The sequence below is a fragment of the Antrostomus carolinensis genome, unplaced genomic scaffold (assembly GCF_000700745.2).
Source record: "Antrostomus carolinensis isolate BGI_N321 unplaced genomic scaffold, ASM70074v2 scaffold25200, whole genome shotgun sequence".
NCBI lineage: Eukaryota > Metazoa > Chordata > Aves > Caprimulgiformes > Caprimulgidae > Antrostomus > Antrostomus carolinensis.
In genome coordinates, this window is record NW_010289444.1 from 8,356 (window position 1) to 15,599 (window position 7,244).

At 42.6% G+C, this 7,244-nt stretch overlaps 1 protein-coding gene across 1 annotated transcript in view; it reads left to right on the forward strand.

Annotated features, from left to right (window-relative positions):
- The first annotated feature begins 522 nt into the window (after positions 1–522).
- The window catches only part of LOC104526923 (max dimerization protein 4), a 29,519-nt gene continuing 22,797 nt past the window's right edge, over positions 523–7,244 (forward strand). The window contains exon 1 of the mRNA XM_010170510.2: positions 523–551. The gene's annotated coding sequence lies outside the window, so the exon portion shown is untranslated. The remainder of the gene's footprint in view (positions 552–7,244) is intronic.

The following is a 7,244-nucleotide window of genomic DNA, read 5'->3' on the forward strand; positions in this document are numbered from 1 at the left end:
TCCTATTTGTAGACTTAGAAGAATTAAGAGGATTCATCTTTTTTTGCTGTTAATATGTCAACAGCAACAGCAGTGGTTAGCTGCTGATTTTTCTTTCTGCTTCTCCGTGGGCTTGAAAGCTGGCTTTTTGGGTGCTTTTTACCTGTTACCATTTAGATCTTCTAACACTTTCTGCCCCCTCATAATTTTTCTTCACAGATAAAAATCTTGTGGGCTGTTCTTATTACTAACCTGCTCATTTTTTTACGTCCAATTCTGTCTCTCAATCTATGGAACACTAATAAATGGAAATTTATTATAATTCCCCCCTAAACCCACGGTTTACTTGTGGAAATTAAGTTGATTCCTTGAAGTATCTAAGGGATGTCAAAGTAAAACAATTTAACAGCAAAGCTGTTTCATAATCCTTATAAATACATGTTTTAAAGAGCTCTTTTGCACCTTATGCAGGTGTTGGCTTTTAAATAGTCTAAATCTTGATATTTAACCTTTCTCTAATATTTCTTTTCTCTTTTCAATAGGTCGTCACACAACGAACTAGAAAAACATAGGTAAGTCTTGAGAAAAAAATAAATTAAAAGATGTATGACTTGACATTAGAATTACCATGCTTATTGAAGAAAATTTTGTTGAAATTGTTTTGATTCAGCACTGAATAATTTATTAAGTTTGGGTGTTTTTATCAACTAAAATCTAATGGGTATAATATTATTTGGCTTTTTTCTGTTGTTTGTTATCCTTTTTTTGAAACACCCCTGATAATTAACTTTGGACTGATTAATGCTGTAACTGGCTACCCGTACTGTTACTAATAATGTGATTGCAGCAACTGTTTGCTAGAGGTGTTAAATGCTATCAGTACAATCAAAATATTTTGTGATTAGGGTGGATGATTTTTGGGGAACAATATGTCACACGGGGTTATTCTATGTTTTTTTTAAAGTATGCCTAAAGTGCAGTTAATTTTCATCTTGCATGTAAGTACCTACAGATACATTTTTTTCCCCCTCCGTCTGCTTCCTTGCTGATACGTGTCCTGTCCAAAGAGCTGTGTGTGGGCTAGAAACCAGCAACTCCTGAGCTGCAGTCTTGGTTCTGTGTATCCAGCGCTGTGAAAAGCTGCACTTACTTACTAAGGACATTCATTAGACCCTGAAGACCTCATTTTTATAGAACTCATGTTTGCACAGTTTTGGAGGCAGTGTTCACTGTCTATTGTATCATGTCAGAGTTTGTTTGCAGATGGGCTTGTTAGCTGTAGGCAGTCTCCTGGGGTACGCGGCTCTGAAGGTGCACACAGAGAGCTGCCAAGTGCAAAAGGTGCCTCTCTTCACACTGGATTTTTGGTTCCCCGGCTGAGCAGCACTGTGGCACCCCCGCTGCGGGATCACTGCCTTTCACTTACCATTCAGGTAGCAGGACAAACTCTCTTTCATATAGGTTTTTGTTGGTTTGTTTGGGTTTTTTTTTTCCATGTACCTCGTGGTCTTTCAGGTTTCATGCATCCAAAGAAAGCAAGGGGTGTATGTGTGAAGATGACTTAGACCTATTTGCATGCTTCTAAATACGTGAAACATGGTTGATGGCACCATAAATTGAATTCACTGGGGGGTTTTTTTTGTGTGTTGTTCTGTGGCCGCAGTTATGTAGCAGCTAGACCATCACTTCCCTTGCATGCCTACATGCTTTCCTGTAGTTTAATTGTAATATGAGTAAACTATAGCCTTGCCTGATAGCCACGTGGCCATCCTAGACATGAGAGGAACTGGGGAAGGCTTCAGCTCACAAACACAGGACTGGGCTGCAGAGTGCAGTGCATTGGCTAAGGCAGTGAAATCAGCTGGCAGAAGTTCTGCTGACAGAGTCATCAGGAAAATAACTTCATGCAAAATTCTGTCCTTTGGTCTTTAAAATAACAGACCAAAACTTTGGCCCCAGCTGTGCTTCTTTCTCACTTTTATTTTTTTCCATCCTCTTTCCAGATATTCTATTCCATTTCTTCCTTTTCCCCTGCTCCATCATTACTGACTTGTCATCATCTAAACTGCATATTCCTTTTTTCTTTTCCTTTCAGTAATTTTTATAACCTGAGCGTGGAGTTGCCTCTTCTTCCCCCTGCTCTGCCTTAACGTGTTTAAGCAGCACAGTAAATGAGGCACAGCAGCATCTGCAGCAGATGCAGGGGCAGAAGAAGGATCTATTAATCTGTTTTCACTTTCAGTTCTGTGTTGTATCTTTGTAGTAGCTGGACCATATAGTGTTTGCCTTGCTACCTTTTCTTTTTCTGCCATCTCAAGGTCAAAATCGGTAAACTGCAAGGTATGTCTTGTGATTACACAACTGATGTTTGTAACTGCTGCTACCTGCTATACCTCCTCCAGTTACACTGTATTTGAAGCCAGATTTTATTATTCCTGGGGAGAACCTGCAAATTAGTGCAAGAGCCTTGTGTGTGCAAACAGATATTCACAAAAGCAGATGAGATGTGTACAACTGAAGTTACCTCATGTATTGATGTGAAGGACTCTTGTTATTTTAATCTTCTTTTAACAACCCTCTCCTCCAGCACCGTGGGTGTATGAGCTGATAATACCGATTGTACTGTTTTTCACCCTGTTTTACTAAAATTGCATTAAAATCCATCAAGCATCTTGCAAAGTTTAATGGAAGATTTGCAGCCATAGCATGTCCCTGTAGCAGCTGGTCCTTGCAGCAGAGCCTGACCTCTTCCCCGCTGGCACAGCCCTGCCCTGCCAGCTGTGAAGCACTGGATGTTGATTTTGGAGGTGAATCTTTTCCAGGACCAGAGCTTTTGACTCACCACATCCATGATGCTTCTGGCTGAGGCACACATGGTTATCTCACAGGAGCCTGTTGAGGAGGAAGAGAGGAGCTGGCTGCTCATGTCCTCCTCCTTGCCCAGTCCCTCACGTGGTGTCTGTGGGCTGGACTGAGTGCTGGAGGGCAGGGAAATGGCTTCCTCTTTGACAGGGCCTGGGTGTCCTGGATGGGGGTGGCTGGAGCTGCCACTAACCAGAAAGCCACAGTAGCCGTGTACTGGTGCTCGATGCTGTTTCAGGTTCTGCACTGGTGTTGCACGTAGGAGGTTTTATCTCCGGTTTTGACGTCAGTGGGAATGGCAGTGGCTGATCTCTCTGTGTGTGCAGACTCGGCCGTTTGGCACCACTACTTCAATTTGCATTTTCTATTGCTGGGTCTCTTTTCTGTATGCTCTTGAGAGGATGTTCAGAGGAAGACAAATGGAAATAGAGACATAATTCCAACAAAAACTCTCATTATATGATAGAATTCAGACTACGATTATGGTAAACTGTTTATCAGCAATTCATACATAATATTCCTTTTTCTCTGCTTTAAGTCTCCCTAGAATACCCTGCTCAGAACTTCAGTGTGTGTGTGTTCATTATAGTGAAACTGTAAGGACTCATCCCTCTAATGGCAGTCCTGTTTTGGGCCTGTGTGATTTGGTTTGCATCTCCGAGCCATGAAACAGGAAATCCCCTAAACAAAAAGCAGGAAGGTAGGAAATCTTATATCCTAAGGACAGATGAGATTCTAGAAGATATTCTAATAATTACAGACAGGTTAATCAGAATGGCACTTAGATGTAACTAGTTCCTAATGACAAATATGTACATGTATGTATTTTTTGTTACTGTTTCCAGCCAGACCATGGTAGGCTTTCACAGAGCAATGTAAATAGCAAGTACATTGGTAATCATGGCTTCTTGCAAGGCAGTTTTTAAACTGACCCTATCTGACAGCTGTACAGAGGAATTCAAATTTCATAGTGTAAAAAACCTAAGAATCCATGGGAGACTCAAGTTTCTTAAAACGGCATGGCACAGTCTCATTTATTTGCATCATTTTATACTAGTTCTACATTACAACGTAAAAACCAAGGTGTATCCCCTGAAGATTGTACTGAGATCTTCATACTGCTCTGTGAAGGCAGTGAGTCATCTGCCCTCTGCTATTCATGTGTGGACTTGTTCCCCCAGCTTGCGCAGGACTGTGGGAGGAGACACCACCTCCCTGTCTTGGTCCATCCTTTCTTGTTGGGAGCAGATGAAGCCCTGATGAAGGCTGCTGGAACCAACCTGTCAGGGCTCCTTCGGTGACAGTCATTTCACTCCTGCCTGGCTGTGAGGAACTCTGCTGCAGGGGGAGTTCAAGATCTCATCATTTCTATGGCCAAGCCTTTGAAAATAGCTTGTGAAATGGAATGATTTTAAAGAACAGCTTTTAAGAATTAGTGAGGAAGTTAATAAAAGTATGCCTTGAAATCAGCAAGCCCTGTGCTGGTGTCCCCAAGCTGGCACCATGTGAGCTGAACGAGTGCCTTGGCTGGGTGACCGTGGTACAGCTTGGTCTCGATTAATGGTTATCTCCTGCCTCTGTCAAACTATTTGTATTATTCTCTGTTGGGTTTGGGTTGTTTTGTTGGGTTTTTTTAGTCAAGAAGGAGGGAGGGGGCAGATCAGCATGGGTAGAAGTTGCCCTGCCTGCGTTCCACAAAATACTAAACTCCTGGCAAGCAGTGGGAGTATAATTAGAAGAGGGAGCTGATTAATAATGCCTTTGGGCAGGATGGACCAGCGATCTTGAGCATGGCAGTGCTCAGCAGTGCAGCATCTGAGTTGCAAGTGCTCTCCTGCTTTGAGTAATTGGCAGATCCCGTTCCAGGTCCCTAGGCGTGTGTTTGACAAAAGCTGGCAAGCTGAGCCGGGTGGAGGTAAGAACCAGGCATTGCTGTTGGGAGAGGTGTGCTTTAGGGGTGTTTCCCTGCTTTCCTATGGAAGTTGCTCTGAGAAGGAGAAGTGCACAAGTGTTCAGCTCAGTCCCTGGGTGTTGGGTGGGACAGGGAGCCGTTCTCTCGTGTTCAGAGCTCATTGTTTGTATTATTGCAGCAAGCTGAGACTGCTGTGGAGACAGCCTGGATCAGCTGGGCATGGATCAGCTGAGTGGAACAGTCCTGAACTTTTAGAAGTGCAAGACCAGGATGGGGAATACATGAGACATAGTGACTTGCAAAACCTTTTAGTAGAAGAAAACAAACGTTTCCTTCTTCCCAAATGAGCCTAGTGTCTGCATTGTTTATGGTGCTGATCAGGCAGAGACTGAAAGTGTTCCTGTGCATGCAGAAGGCAGTGCACTCCTGAGTTTTGGGTAGTGCTTTGTGTCTTCTTTAAACCTAAAATGTTGCCAGAAAAAGAGTTGTTCTAGTGCATCATGATGTGTATGAAGTAGATAGCTGTATTTAAATGCAGATTTTTATTAAAAATATTTTTTTTAATTGGGAGCATTATGACATACAATATTAGCTGATAAAGTAAATAGAATAGGTGCCTCTGAAGTTACAGTTCTAATAGATAGTCAGTTTTCTCATGAAAGAAGTGCAGGTGAGCTTGCCAGGAGCATAGTTACATTCCTTGGTACATTAATTTCACCCACCAGGGTTACTTGGAGTTTAAAGTTTGTATAAGTTGAGAGAGTGCATAGATGGATGTCTTGAAATTCTGTCTGTGGTTCTTCATGTTACTGAATTGCAGGGTTAATAAAAAGCATGTAATTGCCAGTTGCTGATAAACTTGGGAGTTTTGGAACAGAACTGAAAGGTCATTGAAATAATAGCATACAAAAACAATGCTTAACGTTTATTTTTATTATGGGCTGCCTTTTCAAACTTGCAAATTACCATTGCAGTTAGTACTGTCACGCAGCATAAAGATAAAACTGCATTGATCCATCGTGTTGAACATCTACGGTGCAGCCACGAGCTGAGGAAATCCCCAAACTAGCTGCTGGAGGTAGGGTACTTCCAGAGAAGGTTCATCCAGTACGTGTCTTGGTGCTGTGCTTCCACCATGAGTTTAACCCAGCCTGGTCTCCCACTGCTGCTGCTGGGACCTGCTTCCTGCCAGCACAGGAGTGGGGGGAGAAGTTTGCTTCTTCAGCCAGTTCATTTTCCTGACCCAGCTCACTGTCACAGGCACACCCAAATGCCAGCACAGGGAGAGGGTGGGATCACTTCTTAGAGTGATGGTATTAATTTACAGTACAGAATGGTACAGTTCACTTCTTTGTCAGTTTAACATTTCTCCTAAGCATCCAGTTTTGGCTGTTACTGCCTGAACAGTGTTGTGCTGCATGGGTCTTGCTGACCTGGTACAGGTCTCGTTGTTACAATGGGTCTATAAAAACTGCTGCTGGGATGTGTCTAGATTGTACATAAACCATCTAGATAATGTGGCTGCCACATTAGTGGTGGAAACCACCTCATCTTAATAGCAGAACTTAACCTCTGTATTGTATCTGTTTCTTCTGGTTTTCTTGTCAAGTAAAGGAACTTTTTACACCATCTGGTTGGTGTGAAGTGACTATTGCAATTCTGGTGAATTGTAATAAACATACCTTTGCACTGCTTAAGCAAGATAATGTCTTAAGAGTCTGGCTTGCCTTTGTGAGAAGACAGCCACCATGGTTTAGGTATCAGCACCCCCACCCCAGCTATGACTGCCTCTCTGAGGATGCCAGCTGTAGTGGTCCAGTGAATGGGGTTCCCTCAGCCAGTGTCAGCCGGAGTCTCAGCTCAAACCCCCTCTTACCTGTCATTTAACCTCAGGCTTCCAACAGAAGGGCAAAGTATGTAGTGGTGCTTGGGTCTTAAATTACTGTAGTAAGTTGGGTTGGTTTTTTTTGTGGAGCTTGTTTAGCAAAGTCTATAAAGAACTGGACCCACAGAACTGAGAATTTAATCCTATGCTTTTGTTGAAATGTTCTGTGCTTCTGAGTCTGATGAATCCATGGAATTAAAGAAATTAGAAGGTTTAAAAAGCTTTGTACTGAAATGCTCTGCTTTCCTCACTTTTTGCTTCACCTCCAGGCAGTCAGCAAATCTCCAGACCCTGTGGCTTGTCCTGTACTACGTGGTGCAATAGCTACTATACAAATGCCTGTGCACTGAACTGCTCTCTTTTCAGTGCACACAGCAGCTCACATGATTATGCACTCCCCAAAAAAGTGTCTTCCCACCTAGACTGCAGGTTTGGAAAGGAGGGGTATATTAAGCAGATGAAACTTGGAAGTTAATCTGCTCAGGAAGTCATATTCCAGGTGTCAGAGATGTACACATCCTTGTGCTTTGGACAAAGCTTTTATTTGGCAGTGAAAAATGGACTAAAATACAGTCCTGACTAAATTATAATGTCCTTTTTCCTGCT